Source organism: Anomaloglossus baeobatrachus, chromosome 3 (assembly GCF_048569485.1).
Source record: "Anomaloglossus baeobatrachus isolate aAnoBae1 chromosome 3, aAnoBae1.hap1, whole genome shotgun sequence".
NCBI lineage: Eukaryota > Metazoa > Chordata > Amphibia > Anura > Aromobatidae > Anomaloglossus > Anomaloglossus baeobatrachus.
Window position 1 is genome coordinate 344,112,283 of NC_134355.1, and position 21,629 is coordinate 344,133,911.

The 21,629-nt window shown below is 44.9% G+C and overlaps 1 protein-coding gene across 1 annotated transcript in view; it reads left to right on the forward strand.

The window, feature by feature from the left end:
* Positions 1 to 1,788: 1,788 nt before the first annotated feature.
* MCHR2 (melanin concentrating hormone receptor 2) overlaps positions 1,789 to 21,629 on the forward strand; it is a 618,664-nt gene continuing 598,823 nt past the window's right edge. The window contains exon 1 of the mRNA XM_075340097.1: positions 1,789 to 2,021. The gene's annotated coding sequence lies outside the window, so the exon portion shown is untranslated. The remainder of the gene's footprint in view (positions 2,022 to 21,629) is intronic.

Genomic DNA, 21,629 nt, shown 5'->3' on the forward strand with positions numbered 1-21,629 from the left:
CCTCACAGGTCTTCAGGTACTGCCCAAAGGTTGCGCACGAAGCCAAAACCCTTTTCTTAAAGGCCCAGCGCACCCTGACCCGGAAGTACCTCTGAGGTCAGCTGAAAGGTTTCAGGCATTTAAGGCACCTTAATCTTTGAGGAGGTTACTGGGCAACGAGTTAGTTCAGTTTGCAGGTTCTCTGTGTTGCTATCGCTGATGCTGTTATTTTGCTACATGCTGCTGTTGATTTGTGCCTCTGTTTCAGTGCACTCTTTATCTGCTGCTGCTATGACCACCTACGCCGGCCATCTGCTTTTTGCTACACGTATCCATGCTGGTTGCTGTTGCTATAACCACCCATCCAGACATTCCAAATGGATCTACAACTCTGCCTGCTGCTGCTGTTGCTATCACCAAATACTGTACTGAGCCAATGGTGCCAGCTGCCGGGGTACCGCAGATTTCCCTAGGGCTTGCCCTTTGAATACTGCTTTACCAGCGAGTGTACTTGCTGCCACCTCTTATGGCAGTAGTGAAGACTCAATGGCCGGTCCAATTCCCACAGAAAAGTGAGCGGTACTTTTGGTCGAGTGGAACCACTAATACTGTGCTTGCCCCGTGAGCATAACAGCACTGCATATCACCCCAAAAGCTTCATACCAACAGTGAAGTATGGAGGTGGGAATATGATGGTGTGGGGACATTTTTCAGCATATGGCACAGGCAAATGTCATATACTTGAAGGAAGGATTAATGGACAAATGTGTCAAGACATCAAATCTGCTGCATCTACCAGGATGATAAAGATGAAACGAGAGAGGACATTTGAGGAAGACATTGATCCCAAACACACAGCCAATAAAACTCTCAATTGGTTTCAGAGAAAAAGAAATATAGCTGCAAGGACTGCCCAGCCACTCAACGGACCTGAAACCAACAGAAAATTTATGGAAAGAACTAAAGCTCAGGAGCCCATGAAACTATCTGGATTTCAAGAGTGTTTATGTGGAAGAAAATCGCACCTGAGCAATGCATGTGACTAGTTTCTTCATATAGTAGGCAATCACGGACAAAGGCTTTGTACAAAGTATTAAATACATTTCAGTAAGCGTGTTCAATACTTTTCCTTGTGTCATTTCTCATTATTACACATCACTAAGTTTATGGACATCTATGGTTATATTTCTTAGCCTTTGTGGATTAGCTGGATTGTTATTGATATCTAGTGAGAAATGGATAACAATAGCACCTTTAGAAATATATGTGTTCAATACTTATTTCATCTGCTGCGCATATACATATATTTTTAAAAGATGTACATATTAGTATATTATAACTAAATAAATAAATATAAAAATAAATACTAAATGAATATTGCCATTAAGATATAATCTAAATTAATGTTTACATAAATATATACTGTATATCAGACTTGTATACAGCACTATACATTATTCAAATTAAGCAAAATTCACCAGGGAAGTTGTATTGTTACTGGCTCTTTTTATCAGCATTTATAAGCTATTTATATTGTGCAGCTAAGAAAACCTTATATGTATGTTGTTTTCTCCATGTAGCTCTCTGATTGCAAAATGTGTTTTTTTTTAGTAGAAGAATACACAGATTCAACATATTCATAGAGATGTATAACAGATCAATCTATTTGCCTGTTTCCTCAGCCTTGCGGCATTCCAAAGCTTTCCTTAATACCATCCTCTTTGTCATACAAGAAACGCCTTGCTTTGGTGAACAGCTACAGGGCTCACTGCCTGCAGATTTCCTTGTCCATTCAGTACATAGTAGCAGCCACTGCTCTCTCCTGTCACTGTGAAGTACGAAGATTACTAGCACTTCTAGCTGATATTGAGCTGCATGGTATTATTGATTATATTTCACAGGTCCTTCAAAAAGAATTTCTTTAACTTCTTTGGATAATGTTGGATAACACAATGAATTTACCTCTTCCTTCCTGAGATATTCAACGGACTGGCAGTTCCAATTTACATGCTGTGCCTCTCATCTTACTCTTCGAAAGAAAGGTAGGTTGCAATATAAGCATTGGAATTTTACAAAGACCCATGTCTAGCTTATATTACTTCCTAATTTTCATTTTGTATTTTGGGTGAAATGATCATATAAGTTATTGTAATAGGGATAAATGGTATGGAAACCCATGTTTTGTGCTTACAATTATTTTATGATATTCATTGAGAAAGACTATAGATGTAATAAGTATTTGAACCCATTTCTTTGTTGGGTGAAGTTATAGGGTTTTAGAATAGATTTGCTGAAGGATGTTACACACATCAGTTTCTGCATGACTTTCAGGTATACTGAATTGTTTCATTCAATAAAAGTACATGGCAAAGGTAAATTAGATGATTGAAAGATAGAGATACAGATAGATAGATACATAGATGTGTATATAGATAAAAACATGCAACATGCTAATAAAAGAAACAATACTCACTTAAAGTGCAATTGCCGTAATAAAATTTTTAGCATTGAAGAGTCTTAAAAATATTGTCAATGACGTTCTGAAGTATTTCCATCTCCTGACGATATATTCGCTCAGGATTTGTCATTGAAAGGGCAATGACCTTGGAGAAGCTTTTTATTAGAAAACTGCCTGTGTAGGTGTGCTCTTCAATAATTGTAACACCGTACTAATTAGAATGAATAAACTTGAGGCTCTACTCATATCTCCATTTGGCTAAATCAGACATACTTCAGAATATTCCCTGATGTATACCACTTACTTGTTATTAAGCTTCTTAACACTTAGGATATGTCCAGATCATTGCCTTTTATCATGCACTGAATTATTATATGTTGACATTGGCATTTTTTTTACTGTGTTGGGTATTACAATGGGAATTAATGGATTAAGTATAGAGTGTAATACATCTCCTGTCTGTGTCTACAAGAGAAATATGGGAATACTCACAACATAAGCCAAAAAAATGAGATGTCAAAAAACTGAATTGTGAATGTAGCCTTAGGTGCATTATGATTAATAAACATATTACACAAATAAATTGTGTCAGAAGGTTGATAAAGAAGTTAAGAATTGTCACAGAAGCTACTGGATTGTGCTGGAGGGGAAATATAGTATTTAAAGGTTCCCTTTAAAATTGATAAGCAAGAATGTAATACGTCCCAATAAAAGTTCTTCTTTGCAAGATCCCTCAACTCCTTGTACTTGGTAGAGGTCTAAACCGTTGATGGTGGTCATTTACCTTCACGGGATAACTTCTCCAGTTTAAGCAAATAAAAGTTATGATATTTTGTATCAGTTTCTCATGGTCAAGATCTTAACTAAACACTTCATTCTACCAGAAATTGTCATTCATGAAATTGATATTCAGGTGCCTAACTCAATCCAAAAGAACTTTTAGTTCAGAGGACAACAACTGCCAATCTTTCTTCAATCACGAGACAAATAAAAGAAACTTCACATTTATTTTAAGTTTGATCCCTAGCTGGTTCTTAATGAATGATTACGGTATATTGGTAAAGATTAACATTCTGCTAGCAGCATATTCCGATCTATTCTATATTTATGTAGCAATAAGTGCCTGCAGTGCAAACTGCCACTTATTGTTTTGGACCATAATAAAGGCTAATCTATATGCCTCCCCCCGCACAAGTTTCCCCCAAAAAATTACCTTGTTTTGTAACCAATAAGACTAACCAATGATTTAGCTCTCATTGAACAGTTATATTTTCAACAATATATTGCAAACCCACTGTACCCAGATGGATTTCTGATTACAACTGTCACGAACCACCGGGGGGGGTCACTCAGAAATCCCCCGCGCTGGCTACCAGTACGTCACAATCGGGGGGTAACAAGTGGGGGTCACCCCTCCTTTATACCTCCCGACCGACAGACAGAGCACGTGACGCGCTCTCTAGCGCCCCTCTTATAGTCAGGCCAATTATGGAATTGCCCGACAATAAGCAAGGAGGCCGCTATACTACTTATGCCGATTATTGAAGGGTCCCCGGTGAGAGTAGGGTATATATTCCCCCGACCTCCGCGGGCGGAATATATAATATCTTCCCGAATCTCACTGGCCTCCCCACAATAATCCTTGGCACAACTCGCTGCCACCAACCGCTTCACGGTAACTATTAGCCGAACACACAGACGTGGGATTCAAGATCGAGATAACAGAACAGCCCAGGATTAATTATATAATTTAATCGCCTAAAGCACACTAGAAACTACAATATATACAATAGGGAATCTACAGAATATACAGTTATGTCAGAGTACAGTTACAGATAAAGCATGGTTTACAAACAGGCATACACAGTTCAATCAGTTACCTTGTGCGTCTGGCCACAGGGGGGCGCTGTAGACCAGGTTTCCAGGAACTCTCTCACAGGTCTGTCCCAACCAGGCCCCCGAGCAGAAGAACACTGGAAAATGGCCGAAGTAGGGTTATCAACCTGGGCAAATCCAGGTCCCCTCCTACCTTAGTGACCTCACAGGGAGCACTGCTCCACCCCTGGCTGGAGTTATGGACAAATTCACAACATGGAATATGGGCCATAACTTTGCCTGGGAGCGTCGTAGGCGGACGCCAATGCTCTCATTGTGACAGTTATGAATTTAGCTACAGAACGAGGGGACTCATGACCTGTCTACGAGTTCCCATATGGCTGATATCACGCCTGGGGTATTTCCCAAGCTCCCCCTTCCATAAAAAAGGTGTGCCAGCATCGTCCGCCTGCGCAAACACCATTTTTATGGTTGCCATATTTATCGGAGATATGGCTTGCGAGATATGAACCATTTTTTACTGGAGTCGTTCTGTCTGGCTACTTCCAAGCCTTGCTAATGAGATACAACTCTTGTTACAGGGTGACGGCAGGGAGTCATCCTGGGTCCATTGTCCTCACATCATCTCATCTCCATATCAGAGGAGATGGCTGTTGGAGGTGTAAGTGGGATGTGACACCTTCACAGATGCTGGACATTTGAGCACAAGAAGGGAGGGGGGCACTGCCAGGGAGTGATGAGAGCAATTATGACTTCTAGTCATAATTCCTCTTCATATCCCAGGATTTACCTCACACCTCCCCCCTTTTGAGGGCGCTAGGGGGCAGCACACTCCGGTGTTCCCCCGTGCGCCCGTCCGCGACCTCTCCTTGTCGGGACAGCCCGTCTGCGTTACCGTGGTCACGGCCCCTTTTGTGGCGAATGGTGAAGTCGTATTGCTGGAGCGCAAGGCTCCATCGCAACAATCGCCCATTCGTCCCAGAGACGGTGTGCAACCAGCTGAGGGGATTGTGGTCCGTCTCCACGATGAAGTGGCGCCCGTATAGATAGGGTTGCAGACGCTGCAGGGCCCACACTATGGCCAGGCACTCCTTCTCCATTGTAGAATAGGCCACTTCCCTTGGTAACAGCTTCCTGCTCAGGTACAAGACTGGGTGCTCTTGGCTCGCAGAGTCCACCTGGCTGAGCACCGCACCGAGGCCGAAGTCACTGGCGTCGGTCTGTACTACAAACGGCTGCGTGAAGTCGGCTGCCTGTAGCACGGGCGGGCTGGACAGGGCGTCCTTTAGGGCCCGGAAGGCTGTCTCGCAGTCCACTGTCCAATCGACTGCAGAGGGCAGCTTCTTCTTGGTGAGGTCCGTCAAGGGCTTTGCCAGGCTACTATAGCATGGAACAAACCTCCTATAGTACCCAGCGGTCCCCAAGAAGGACATCACCTGCTTCTTGGTCCTGGGGGTGGGCCAGGATGCGATGGCCTCCACTTTCTCAGGCTCGGGCTTCAGCGTTCCCCCACCTACCCGGTGACCGAGGTACTGGACCTCGCTCATGGCCAGCTGACACTTTCCCGGCTTGATGGTCAAACCTGCCCGGTGGATCCGCCTGAGCACCTGTGCTAGATGCTCTAGGTGGTCCTCCCAGGTGGGACTGAAGACGGCAATGTCATCCAGGTACGCGGCCGCGTACCCTTCAAGTCCCTTGAGCAGGGTGTTGACCATCCGCTGGAAAGTGGCAGGGGCATTCCTCATCCCGAATGGCATCACCGTGGACTCGTACAGTCCAAATGGGGTAATAAAGGCAGAGCGTTCCCTGGCCTTGCGAGTCAGGGGGATCTGCCAATATCCCCGGCTCAGGTCCATGATGGTCAGGTACTGAGCCCCGGCCAACTGATCGAGCAGGTCATCGATGCGTGGCATTGGGTACGCATCGGCGACCGTGACAGCATTGAGCCCCCTGTAGTCCACGCAGAACCGAGTGGTTCGGTCCTTCTTAGGGACGAGGACTACAGGCGAGGCCCAAGCGCTGTTGGATGCCTGGATCACCCCCAGCTCCAGCATCTCGTCAATCTCCTGGCGCATGTGTTGCTGCACCTCCAGGGAGACCCGATATGCTGAACGCCGGATCGGGGGATGATCCCCAGTGTCCACGTGATGGACAGCCAAGTCAGTCCTTCCGGGCTGGTTGGTAAACAACCCCCGGAAGGGGTGTAGGGTGGCCCACAGCTGGGACCGTTGGTCCTCCAAGAGCTGGTGGCCAACCTCCACATCCTCAATGGATCCGCCTGCCCTAACCTGGGCTAGCATATCCAAGAGGGTTTCCGCTTCTCCCTCCTCGGGCAGGTTGCACACGGGGAGCGCACATGCCTCCCGCTCATGATGTGCCTTCATCATGTTCACATGGAAGGGCTTCCGCCTTCCACGGGCAGGGTCCAGGGTGACCAGGTACGTCACAGGGTTGAGCTGCTGGTACACGAGGTATGGGCCTTCCCAGGCTGCCTGAAGCTTGTCCTGTGGTACGGGGACCAGTACCCACACCTCTTGACCCACTTGGTAGGTCCTCTCACAAGCGTTCTGGTCGTACCAACGCTTCTGATCAGCCTGGGCTTGAGCCATATTGTCGTGTACCAGTTGCGTCAAGGCCTGCATTTTGTCCCGGAAGCGCATGACATACTCGATAACCGACACTCCAGGGGTGGCCAAATCCCCTTCCCAAGCCTCTTTCACCAGAGCCAGGGGGCCCCGCACACGTCGCCCGTACAGGAGCTCAAACGGTGAGAATCCTGTTGAGGCCTGTGGAACCTCCCGGTAAGCAAATAACAGGTGTGGGAGATACCGCTCCCAGTCACGCCCATGGGAGTCGACCAACATCTTAAGCATCTGCTTTAAGGTGCCATTGAACCGCTCGCACAGGCCATTAGTCTGTGGATGGTACGGGCTGGCCACCAGATGTCGCACCTGGACTTGCTTACAGAGGGCCTCCATCAGCTGGGACATGAATTGGGTCCCCCGGTCAGTGAGCATTTCCTGGGGAAAACCCACTCGGGAGAAAATCTCCAGCAATGCGGTGGCCACCTTGTCAGCCCGAATGGACGACAAGGCCACTGCTTCTGGGTACCGGGTGGCATAGTCCACTACCGTCAGTATGAAGCGTTTCCCGGAGCTGCTGGGGATGGCCAGCGGGCCGACCAGATCCACAGCCACCCTCCTGAAAGGCTCATCGATGATTGGCAGAGATACCAGTGGGGCTTTGGGGCGTGGCCCCGCCTTCCCCACTCTCTGACAGGTTTCACACGAACGGCAGTAGGCAGCCACATCGGCCCCCATTTTTGGCCAGTAGAAATGCTGGTTTAACCTGGCCTTGGTCTTAGCGATCCCTAGGTGTCCGGCCATCGGAATCTCATGTGCGATCCGCAACAACTCCGTCCGGAACGGATAGGGTACCACCAACTGTCGGTCCCTGGGCCACGCCTCCGGTGAACCCTGCTGGACCGTGGCCCGGTACAGCCGTCCTTGGTCCCAGACCACTCGCTCCGGGTCCGAGTCCGAGGGAGGCTGTGCCGCCTGCTCCTTTAGAGCTTTCAGGCTGTCGTCAGCTTCTAACGCTGCCTGAAACTCCTGACTAGATGTGGCCAGAATCGACGAGACTGTCACATCTTCAGTCAGTACCCCGGGACCTGTGTCCTGGCCTCCACCTGACTCGGCTGCCACTTGGTCAGAAGGGGAAGAGCTATCGGACCTCCGGGAGGCCCCTTGGCTTCCAGCACTCCCACTGCGGGTGACAGCGGCCACAGCCGCTGCGACCGTGGGTCGTGCCTGCTCCTCCTCCGTTCCTGACCAAGTCGCCGGTTCAGGCAGACCTACCTGGCTTCCTGACACCCCGGTTGTGGGGGAACCATGCACCGAGATCTTACCTGGGAGCACTTCCGCTCCTGGACCGGCCCCAATCTCACCTGCCTGTTCCCCTCCTGCAGCAACAGAACCCCGCTGTGAAATCTCTGGGGACCCCACATTTGCTGTGGTAGCCCCCACCCCACACACTGGTCCTCCCCCTGCAGCACCCTGCTCTCTGCTTATCCCTGCAGAGGGCAGCAGATCCCAGCTCACAGGCTGGTTACTTGTAGAGGCATTGTCACACCTTTCTCTGACCCCCTCCCCTGTCACAGCTGCAGCTGCGTGTGTGTCTATGGTGTCTGTGCAAGCAGAAATATCAGAGTTCACTCCCTCCTCCCTTACATCATTCATAGATAACACATTAACATTGTCCGGAGGCACGTCAGCACTGGCTGAAGGTTCAGCCTTTGGGGCGGGGCCAAACTGGGAGGTTATTTGCCCCAAATCTGTCCCAAGTAGCACGTTTGCAGGGATCCGATCAGTTACCCCCACCTCCCTCACCCCTCGCCCTGCGCCCCAGTCCACATAAATGTCAGCAACAGGCAGCGCCGGGTCAATGCCTCCAATCCCGGAGACAGCGAGGGTTTTTCCAGGGATCAAGTCTTGGGGGGACACCATCTCAGGCCGCACCAGAGTCACCTCCGAGGCGCTGTCTCGCAGTCCTATGGTCACAGACCGGCCGACGGTGACAGGTTGGAAGCTGTCCAGGGACCTACCACCACCCCCACCCACACAATACACCTTGGGCGGCCCTTGGGACGGGGACGGAGCCGGGGCCTTGGGACGCTGAGGGCACATGGCCTTGAAGTGTCCAGGTAGGTTGCACTGGTGGCACCGTCTTGGTTCTGCCACGGGCCTGGAGAGGGGAGTTGAGGGGGACACCCCCTGCAGTCTAGGGGCAGGTGGGGCAGTCGCAGAGTTCATCTTACCCCCTCTCCAGGTGCTGCTGGTGGCTGCTCTCCTGGCTTCAGGAGCCCGATTGTTGGTGTAGTCATCGGCCAGGGCAGCTGTAGCCGTGGATCCCTTTGGCTTCTGGTCTCGGATGAACTGGCGGAGATCCTCAGGGCAGTTCCACAAGAGTTGCTCCGTGATGAACAAGTCCAGGATCTCCGGTCCGGTGGAAAGCTGCAGGCCTTGGGTCCAGTGGTCGGCAGCTCGGGCAAGTGCCCGCCGGTGGTCAGCCCAGGAGTCCTTTGGTCCCTTCTGCAGCGTCCGGAACTTCTTGCGGTAGGACTCCGGGGTGAGGTTGTACTGTTGGATCAGGGCCCGCTTGATGGTGTCGTAGCCCTGATCCGCCTCAGCAGGCAAGTCCCCAAGGATATCCAGGGCCTTACCCCTTAAACGGGGGGTCAGGTATTTGGCCCACTGGTCCTTGTTCAGATGATGCTGCAAGCAAGTCCGTTCAAAAGCAGTCAAGAAAGAGTCCAAGTCTCCATCCTTCTCCAGCACTGGGAAGTCCTCAACACGGACCTTTGGAAGTTTGGTGTCTGGAAGGTCACGGGTGGCTGATGAGGGCCGGAGCTGAGCTAGCTGCAGCTGGTAGTTACGCTCTGCCTGGCGCTCTTCACGCGCTGCTTGCCGCTCACGCTCGGCCATGAGTTCCTTGTAGCCCTCCCGGTCTCCAGCCTGGCGTAGGGCCATAGCCATTTGAAGAAGGCTATCCGAGCCTCCCAGGCTCGGTGGAATGGCACGTGGTGATCTGCGGCCCGCTGCGGAGCCTGGTGATTCACTGTCCATTGCAGAGCGGAGGGCTGGCATCTGGCTCGTTGAGGACCCTTGGGCGAGCTGCTCCTCATCTTGTCCAGCAGTGCCCGGTTGTGCAATGTCCTCTGCAGAGCTGTTTTCTGGCGTCGAGCTCCTGGAGGACTCGTGGACAACCTCCTCATCGTCTCTGGCCTTAGCATCGGCCATTCCTTTGGCTTTGCTCCTGGTGCTCTCAGCCATTCTTGCAGACTTTTGGTCACTGACACAGAACTGACACCTGATGCCTCCACACACCTTACAGTATCTGCACTCTGACACTCTAGTGTTGAGCTAGTCTGAAGACCCCAGCAGCCACAGCTGCTGCAGGCAGTCTTTAGTGTCTGGGAGTATGGGTCTCACACTCACACACACTATTATCTCGATCCCACCGCTTGCCACCAATATGTCACGAACCACCGGGGGGGTCACTCAGAAATCCCCCGCGCTGGCTACCAGTACGTCACAATCGGGGGGTAACAAGTGGGGGTCACCCCTCCTTTATACCTCCCGACCGACAGACAGAGCACGTGACGCGCTCTCTAGCGCCCCTCTTATAGTCAGGCCAATTATGGAATTGCCCGACAATAAGCAAGGAGGCCGCTATACTACTTATGCCGATTATTGAAGGGTCCCCGGTGAGAGTAGGGTATATATTCCCCCGACCTCCGCGGGCGGAATATATAATATCTTCCCGAATCTCACTGGCCTCCCCACAATAATCCTTGGCACAACTCGCTGCCACCAACCGCTTCACGGTAACTATTAGCCGAACACACAGACGTGGGATTCAAGATCGAGATAACAGAACAGCCCAGGATTAATTATATAATTTAATCGCCTAAAGCACACTAGAAACTACAATATATACAATAGGGAATCTACAGAATATACAGTTATGTCAGAGTACAGTTACAGATAAAGCATGGTTTACAAACAGGCATACACAGTTCAATCAGTTACCTTGTGCGTCTGGCCACAGGGGGGCGCTGTAGACCAGGTTTCCAGGAACTCTCTCACAGGTCTGTCCCAACCAGGCCCCCGAGCAGAAGAACACTGGAAAATGGCCGAAGTAGGGTTATCAACCTGGGCAAATCCAGGTCCCCTCCTACCTTAGTGACCTCACAGGGAGCACTGCTCCACCCCTGGCTGGAGTTATGGACAAATTCACAACATGGAATATGGGCCATAACTTTGCCTGGGAGCGTCGTAGGCGGACGCCAATGCTCTCATTGTGACAGTTATGAATTTAGCTACAGAACGAGGGGACTCATGACCTGTCTACGAGTTCCCATATGGCTGATATCACGCCTGGGGTATTTCCCAAGCTCCCCCTTCCATAAAAAAGGTGTGCCAGCATCGTCCGCCTGCGCAAACACCATTTTTATGGTTGCCATATTTATCGGAGATATGGCTTGCGAGATATGAACCATTTTTTACTGGAGTCGTTCTGTCTGGCTACTTCCAAGCCTTGCTAGTGAGATACAACTCTTGTTACAGGGTGACGGCAGGGAGTCATCCTGGGTCCATTGTCCTCACATCATCTCATCTCCATATCAGAGGAGATGGCTGTTGGAGGTGTAAGTGGGATGTGACACCTTCACAGATGCTGGACATTTGAGCACAAGAAGGGAGGGGGGCACTGCCAGGGAGTGATGAGAGCAATTATGACTTCTAGTCATAATTCCTCTTCATATCCCAGGATTTACCTCACAACAACCACTTAACCTCTTCACCCCTTGGTGATTTTCCCGTTTTTCCGTTTTTTGAGGTTTCTTTGTTCCTCTTCTTCCAAGAGCCGTAACTTTTTTATTTTTCCGTCAATCTTGCCATATGAGGGCTTATTGTTTGTGGGACGAGTTGTACTGTTAAACTAAACCATGAGTTTTACCATATAGTGTATTGAAAAATGTAAAAAAAAAATCCAAGTGCGGAAAAATTGCAAAAAAAGTGCAATAGCACAATTGTTTTTGGGATATTTTATTCACAAAAGTGATGTGTCGGTGGATGCCTCAGATCAGTTTGGTTAAAAAAATTCACACGTTTTTTCCAAAAAAGTGGCATTCTTTTTGTGCCGTTTTCCGAAACCTGTAGTGTTCTCATTTTTTAGGATTTGGGGCTCACTGATGGCTTATTTTTGGCATCTCGAGCGGATGTTTTTAACTGTGCTATCTTTGTGCAGATGCTACATTTTGATCACCTTGTTATTGCATTTTGTGCAAAATTTGTGGTGACCATAAAAGGTCATTTTGGCATTTGGAATTTTTTTGCATCTACGTCGTTTACCTAGCAGATTAATTGATTTTATATTTTGATAGATTGGGAATTTCTGAATCTGGTGATACCAAATTGTGTATATTTTTTATTTTTTTAAGCCTTTAATTTTCATTGGGGCGAATAGGGAGGTGATTTCAACTTATAAATTTTTTTAATTTTTTTAAAACTTTAACATTTTATTTTACTAGTCCCTGTAGGGGGCTATAAGGATCAGCAGTTGGATTGCTTGTGCGTTTCTGTAGATCACAGCTGTACAACTCTGATGTGCTGAAATGCTACTACTATGTCTATCATGGAATATATCAGCATATGAAGAGCTTCCTTTCCCCTTTTTTCCTCCCTGGGCCTCATCATGATCCAGAAAACGGGTGTTGCAGTATGCACAATGTTTAAGGGAAGTGCTTTATTTTATTAATATATGCATCTCTAATCCTTTGTTTGATGCTAATGTGATTTTGTTCATTACTGTATGCATCTTTAATCACTTGCATGATGCTGGACTGATTTTGGACCATTATATAGTGTATGCCCAATGCATATGGCTATTGTTTGGATTGAATTTCAGCCAATGTTGAATATCAGTTTGGGAATAAGGGGGGGGAATGATCATTACATATCTTGTTCACTCCTTAATTATTGATTGGCATCCATATGGATTGCTTATGAATATAAAGTGTGATTTATATACATTGGCTGTGACACAAGTAGTTAGTTGCATTTTGCATCAGTATATCAAGGGATGTAATGTAGTCTTCACATGATAGGGTAAGTGAAGGGTGAGTGAGAGCAAGTCGACGTGGAATGGGGTAACCTGGCTAATTTAGAATTTCATACCCTCCGTTGACAGGTAGGGGTCAGCCTCAGGCATCTAAATAGGGCTATCCTGTTGATCCCCTTTTTTTGTGATACAAATATATATTTATCTTTGCAATATTTCTACTCCCCTTCATGAATATATGTGTGTGCGGGTGTTCACCTGGGCACATTTTCTTTAATATTTATATTTAAAATAAAGATAATGCTTTAAAGGGATTTGTGTTTACATGGTAAATTTGAGTCCTGTGCTACCATGGGCACCATCGGCTCCACGTGATCACGTCATGTGACTTTCGATGGTGGCGGATGAGTAAACAATTACCGTGGCGGGCATTTACATCGCACTGTCACATTTTGACAGTGCAATCTAAGGGGTTAACAGGCGCAAGTGGATCACAGTTCCACCCGTGCCTGAAAACCACACATGTCAGCTGTTCCAATCAGCTGACATATGCAGGACTCACTGCTGGCTCAGCGCAGCAGCCGGTGGTGATTACCCTGACACGATCTATGACATACCAGTAAGTCATGTTTCGTGAAGAGATTAAAAATGCCAGTTTGCAGTTTAACATGTTTAGAGTAGAGATGAGCAAACCCAAACTATAAATCTCTGGGTTGTACTGAAGAAGGACTTTTTTTTTAAAAAAATCAGTGTCTGAGTTTGGAGTTCAATGCTGGAAGTATGCTAATCACTCAATCAAGCATCGCTGCGCTTGGGGTACGCTCGTTACTTGGCCCAGTGCAAGCTGCTCTGAATGGCTCTCACTGGGGGTAAAAACAACATTTTCTAATGCAGTGTCTCCCAAAAAAAACCAAAACAAAATACCCCGCCCTTTCTCCCCCAGAAATGCTCTGTTTATGACTGGCTGTATGTGAGCGTAGAGCCGAACTGCCCAATCTGTGACTGCCAATCGGATTTGGGCACTGGCATCAAGTTCAGGTCAAGTCCAGTTCCCAAACTGAGCATCATCTGAAGTCTCGCTAAATCTGGCAAACCCAACTTCCATGGGTCCACTCATCTCTAGTTAAGAGAGCTGCAAGGGGTTTCATGACATTTTGCATCTCTGCTACCCAGAACAATGTTTTCACTTTTGCAGTGAACAACTTTGACATTTAAAACCTAACTGTGTATATATATATATTTTTTTTTCCTTACACTACACACTTGGCACATTGTGAAAACACCACATCCCACTTTATACATGCAGGCAACATCATGCAATTTGGAGTCAAATTTAAAAAATGCCTTTAAGGGGCTGTCACACAAACAAAGTTGATTTTTATGAAAAGATCTTGGAAAAATAATAATTTCCACAATTGGATCGGATAAAAAAATGTCCTGTTCTAAGTTGATCTTTTATATGTGCTCCTGCTATGTAGTGAGTAATGGATGTGTCTGACCGTACAGGAACATGGTATCATCATGCCATTCCTCCTATCTAGAGAGGAAGTAAAAAAGGATACAGACACTACAGCATTGCATCCTAAATAATTATTTCTTTGAGGTAAACTATTTTTTAAAAACAAGCAGGAAAATAATTTACCTCACAAAAAGAATCAGCTGTGATTCCATGCTGTGCCACCTGTATACTCTCTTTTACTTTGTCCGCAGCCCAGGAGATGTGGTATGAGCAGACCATGTCTCTGTACGGTCAGACACGGCCATTACACAGTACATAGCAGGGACACATTTATAAGATTATTTCAGCACAGGAACATTTATTTAAACACATTCAATTGTGGAAATTATTTTTATTTCAAAATCTATTGATTAAAATACATTTTAAAATTATCTTTTTTGGAAAACCCCTTTAAGATCTTTAGTAGCTAAAAGTCTGATACAAACAGAAAATTACACACACAACATGATACCACACATGAGTATGGCTACTTTGTATGGAAATTTATGAAATCATCAGAATTGGAGAGATCAAAAATCTGATTTTTAAGCGGAAAATTTCAACTCTTCCACTTGTCACTTTACATAGCAATAACTTAGGAATGCCTGTGGTTCCGTGACTTTTTTTTAATAGCACATTGTACTTTAAATTAACAGTAAATTTAGATCACTATATTTCAAACAAAAACTAACATTTTCCAAAAAATGTTTTAAAAAAATGTTTAACTTTCAGTGCATTTACACTTAAAACAGACAATCTAAACACACTAATTAGTAATTGACATGCCTCATATGTCTACTTTCTGTTGGCATAATTTTTAACCTTCAGGAGTAAACCACAGCACTTGTAATGCTAATCAGGTATGTTTATTAATAACTCATTAATTAAGCCTGCATTGCTGATTAGCATCTCTATTGCCATGGTTAACTCTTGACGATAATGATTTGGAAACTCCTCTTTTTTCCATCTAAACTGATATCTTCAGACAGGAGTGATGACCATCATTTAATATGGCACAAGTTTTTTATAATCTTGTTAACATTTGTCCTTGGCTACTGAGTTCCCACACCACAATGGCGTATAAGATGATTCATTGGTAGGAAAAGACTTCCTTTTTTGATTATTTTTTATATTCACCATAAAATTGGTAACTAGGATATACTGATTACCCGAGAGGACATCAGTATCAAATTAGTGGGAATTCAATACCTATCACTGCCACATTCAGCTGATATCTGATACTGCAGCCATCAAAAATATAATGTATTTCAAGAACACCAAAAAGCCATACGCTGTATAATGGTTGTTGAAGTTAATAGGAGATGAACTGCAGCACTCAAAAAGGCCACAATGAATCAAACTCTGTGCTGGTGGATGGGTCATCTGCATTTGAACCCTTGACAAATCCTCAAATAAGGAAATTTATGTTTAAAGGAATGGTCGCTAGGTCAAAGTAATTTTCATGTAAATCCATGTATATTTAGTGCCATAATTTAATCCAATTTCTAATAAACTTACAATAAAAATTCCCTATTCAATTAATCGGGAACAGCTGTGGCGAAGCGCCAGAATTGATGCATCCAATGTGATGTCCAAATTCTGGGGTAATTGATGGCTGCTATTTTTAGACTGGGAAAAGCCAAATAATCATGGACCTTCTTAGTCGGGTAATACCAGCCTGCAGCTCTCTGCTTTACCTTGGCTGGTGATAAAAAAATGGGCACCCTAGGTAATTTTTTAAAATATTTAATTTATTTATAAATAATTAATTAAAATAACTGGCTTGGGGTACCCTCTCTTTTTGATAACCAGCCAGCATAAAGAAGACAGGTTTGTTTTACCTTGGCTGGTTATCAAAAATGGAGGGGACTCCAAACTTTCTATTTCAGTTATTTTATTTTTAACTTTCCAGCAGCAACCTGTGAATCTGAGATGCCAGTACGCGTCTTCCCCACACTAATCCAATTTCTTTTGAGCTCTGGTTTTCTCCATTTCAACTATTTTCTGCCCCCGCAGCTCTCCTAGGTGTTGGAAAAATGCTTGAGTTCCCCATAAACATCTACAGTCCCTGACAAAAGTTCTGTCGCTTACCCATGTTATATAAATAAAAGCTTATAACCTGACTTTAAATTCATCCATTGGTTTCATAAACTACTCTTTTGAAAGCTGAAACCCTCACAAATTTGGTTTAGGTTATGAAAATAAAGTTGCTGCAAAGCTGAAATATTTATCATTTAATGAACACAGAAAGCTCAGATTTTGGCAAGACAAAAGTTTTGTCGCCACAGAAAGAAAGAAATGTGAAAGTAAAGCAAATAATTAACTGCTAATACAAAGATATGTTGGATAACATTGGTGAATGAAGTTGTGGTGCTATTAGAGCCATATTTAATATTTTGTGTGACTTCCATGAGCTTGAAGGACTGCCTCCATGCGGTTCAACAATGATTCATACAATTTATTGATGAAGTCATCAAGAATAGCAAAGAATGCAGTCTTACGTGCCTCCCAGAGTTCATCTAGATGCTTTGGTTTTGTCTTCCAAGCTTCCTCTTTCATCCTACCCCAAACATGCTCAATGATGTTCATGTCTGGTGACTGAGCTGGCCAGTCCTTGAGCACGTTGATCTTCTTTGCCAGGAGGAACTTTGATGTAGAGATGGATATATGGGATGGAGCATAATCCTGCTGCAGAATCTAACCCCTTTTATGATTGGGAATGTAAGTGGTAGCTAATACTTATATTTTAGGCTATTGATATTGGCTTCCACCTTGCAAATGTTTCGCACACCTCCATACTGAATGTAACCCCAGACCATGATCTTTCCACCACCAAACGTAACTGTTTTCTGGATCCATACGGGCTTTAGTAAGTCTCATGCAGTATTTACAGTGGCTGTGTAATTCAACTGAAGATTCATCAGAGAAATCCACCTTCTGCCACTTTTCCAGCATCCATCTGTTTAGCAGGCTCTGGGACTTGGCAAATGCCACACGTTTTTTTAATTGCCTTTTGTTTAGTGCTGGCTTCTGGGCACTAATTCGACCAAGGAGGCCATTTTGAGACAGAATTCTACAAACTGTTCTAGTTGACACAGGGATTTGAGGTGACCAGGCTTTTTGGAGCTCTGCTGCAGTGGAAGAGGGGCTGGCTTTGGATTTCCTAACCAACAAACGTTCCTCTTGAGCAGTTGTCTTGCGGGGTCTGCCAGATCTGGGCTTGTCAAAAACATCTCCAGTCTCTTCAAATCTTTTTTTAATTCTTTGTACTTGACGCTGAGACACATTAAAGGTGCCAGCCTCCTCTGCAGTGGATCTGGTCTTCAGCCTCTTGATAATCAAGGCTTTGGTCGGAGGGTGGATTTTTGGCATGTTGTCAGAGGTTAAGTTGCAGTTCAACTAAATGTCTGGGGTGCTGGGTTTCTTTTTATACACACCCACTAATTAACCAATCATTTCGTGAGCACAGGTGAGGATGTAAACTAGAATAAGGTGCATTATATTACAAGGCGACAAAACTTTTGTCTTGCCAAAATCTGATCTTTCTGTGTTCATTAAATGATCAATATTTCAGCTTTGCAGCAACTTTATTTCCATAACCTAGACCAAATTTGAGAGGGTTTCAACTTTCAAAAGAGTAATTTATGAAACCAATGGATGAATTTAAAGTCAGGTTATAAGCTTTTATTTACATAACATAGATAAGCGACAGAACTTTTGTCAGGGATTGTATGTTATATTTGTTACTTGAATTGAGCGGGTCTGAGCATTGGCCTGGGGTCCTGCTTATTTTTGATAACCAGCCTAGGTAAAGCCGACAGATCTGCTTTAACTTGGCTTGTTATCAAAAGTGAGGGAATCCCATGCTTTTTAAAAAATTATTTAATTTTTTACTTCTCAGCAGTAACATGGGAGTCAGAGTTGCATCCAGGTGTCTTAATTTATTTTTCCATCCTCCCCTGCTGTAAAAATGCTTGAGTTCATCATAGACATTCATTATATTTCTTGAATCGAGCCTGTTTGAGCGTGAGACCTGCTCGATTCTACTAATGAGCACTCGAGAACTTTAGTGTTTACTCATCACTAAAATCCAGCTGTCAGTTAATGTTGGGGCCATGGTTATATCTGCCACTAATTATGTACTGAGAGGTGACTGACTAAATTAGCACCAGCACTAGACCTATGACTGGAAGCCGAATACTGCCAAGAGCAATAAAGTTTATTTCCTCCTGGTAGTGGGGCTCTAAGGGCAGGCGCTGGGCAGGTTCAGAATACTAATAACCTGCTGATTACTCAATATCTGCAAGTTAATAGCATTTTTTACATGACATGCTCCCTTTAATTTGCCATAAAGGTTTGTTGAAGAATGCAGAAATAGTTTAATGAATGCTAGCATTGCTAGATTGGGACAGAGGCATCAGCTGCTCTGAGACAATTGATATGGAAGGGCCCACTTTCTACTACTGTTACCTATAGTGTGCAGTGCGCAGCAATGGGTTCATCATCCACTACTGCACTCTGCATAAATAAAATTAAATGTCCAGTGATAAAGTCAGAAAACAACAAGCGAGCATCAAATTAAGACAAAAAGAGTATCATTAGAAAGGTTTACTGCAGTGCTAGCCTGCAGTATTCATGTTTGCCTTGGGCACATTATATTTAAATGACATAGGAAAGCACACACAATAAGATTACATTCATACCATGTGGTTTTTGCTGCGTAGTAGCAAACAACAAATAATTTTGTTCTGATTTTCCAAAGATGATGATGCCCAAAAATGATGTGATTGTACCATAATCATAGAAAAAAATGAAGGTGTGAAAGTATCCGTGGGCGGCGTCTTCACAATATGGCTCACAATGTATTTTTTGCCACTGTAAAACTGCTGTACTTTTCAAAAAATGCTGTATCAATGCATTTATAGAAAATCTTGGAAATATACACATTGCAAATACATTGTCTGAAAATCAAAATCTGCATCTGTAGCGCCCCTGAGACTGGTCACTACAGGGTATATCATTATATCCTCCCTGGGCAGGTGAAGCTGTTAATCTCGTAAGTTTTACACACACCACCATACAGCAGGGAGAAGCAGTCACTAGGAAAGCGTTAACGATGTTTCTACAAACACAGTCAGGAAGTGACTCATCCAGCTTCGAGGCGGCCCAGGTTACCATAGCAACTTGGGAAAGTGGTGGGGGTGAGCAGTCAGGAGTAGAAAAGAGACAGTTTCACTTTTAGCCATGCAGAACATGCTTGGACATGAGGCAGAGCAGACGTGGGCAGCTCCCTGAAGGGAGGCTATCAGGCATTCAGGGATGCAGAGCAGAGCTGTCTGGATGTAACACCGAACAGACAGCACAACCAAGCTGGGGGCCAGTAACATCTATAGAGACAGGACCCGGTACCTGTAATCGTGGACCAGAAGGGAGTAGTCGCCAGAGAATGGTACTGAGCACAAGAGAGAGGTACAGAGCCCTAGTCACATTGGCTGCAGTGCGACAGCAAAGAGGGAGCCTGGGGAAAGGGATGGGAGTCCGACCCACGAGAGGCTCAGGCTGCTGGCCGTTCGGGCCAGGACCAGGGGAGAGTACAGAGTTGTGCATGGAGGAGAAACTGGCTAACACGGTACCAAAACCTTTTTCTTTTAACTGGAGGAGAAAGGTCACAGATTATGAAACCAGATCCAGCCTCTGACCTGCCCAGGAAGCGAACTGAGTCTCTGATGGCGAGGACCAGCACCCGGGGTGGGATACCACCTGAACCAGTGAATTAAGTGACTGGAACCCGCACCCGGTGACTCTGTGAGTAACTGCCACCGCCCTGCACTCTGGCGCTCCTGTTGACTGCTGCCCCTGTTCTCATCAACCTCCCGGGGTTCCCCGCTCCGCCCGTGGGGAGCTATACCATCCCAGGAGCCAATCGCCCTCCTTCCATCTCCATCTGTATTGGACACTTGTTCGTTTGCTGTTTTTGTGTTTAACATGTAGCCGACGGGGTCATGGAACCGGGTCAGGCGAGTCACAGCTACCCCAAGGAACCACGGGCCCGGTGACGAGTACCCTAAGGTCCCGTAGACGCTACACATCTACAACTACTTTCCTATTTAGTGAAAATACTGTAGACTTTGAATTACCCATTCACTTCTGAAAAAGTGACTGCATTTTCAGTGACAGCATAACACATGAGATTTTGAGAAAAATATTTCATATGAATTTATGCTGTGGATGTAGATGCAAATTTCATCCTTTGTAAAATTGCAAAGTAAATGTATTCTATCGAAAAGTAGCCAAAAATTGTTAAGTGTTTGAAGAGGTTTGTGATATGGGTTATGAAGTAAATTTGCCTTAAAATCCAAGTAAAAAAAACTTAATGTGAACTTAGCCTAAAAGCAAAATGAATTAGGTTTCTACAACTCATTCACATGATGCATTTTTTTCTCTTGGGTCAATTCCTTGGATATATTAACACAATACAATTGCCGCACTTTTGTTGTGTGTTTTGAAAATAATAGAAAAAAATCACAACACAGAGGCATTGTGTTAAACGTCAGGCGGATTGCTGTCTATTATCTAACAATAAAGGACAAAAGAGGATTGAAATTAATCTAACAAAAATATTGCACCCTTATTTTTAAAGAAAAATTAAAATGTAAATATTTTATTGGTATGCAATTAAAACTTCTAGAAACCAAAACATACATAACAAGCATAAAAAGTGAGGGATAGTCAAAATATTAAAAATATTCAAATATGCTTAGGGAGAAAGTGGAAGGAACATTTCTGCCAGCACTTTCCCTATAACTATACCTGTCTAAATCCTACCTAACCACAGAGGTTGGTACCCTAGTAGACAAATCAAGAATGGTTCAATTTTTGATGACCAGTGCAGGTAAAGCAAACAGCAGGAGACTGGTATTCTCAGGCTGGTAAGGCCCATAGTTATTCGGCTATCCAAAACCTAAAAATAGCAGTCCGCAATCACCCTACAATTAACACATCCAATAATTGCACCAATTCTGGCCCTTTACCTGGCGCGTTCCGATTTTCCTCTTGCGGTAGGAATCAGTGTAATATATAGGGTTAATGTCAACTGTGATTTTTCAAAAATCACAGTTGCCATTAAACCCTAGGCTGGTAATAGAAAGGTGTCTATAAGTTCCATTCTTTCCCAACCCTGTAATTAAAAAGAAAAAAAACAAACACACAAAAATCCTTTATTTTATAAAAAAAAAA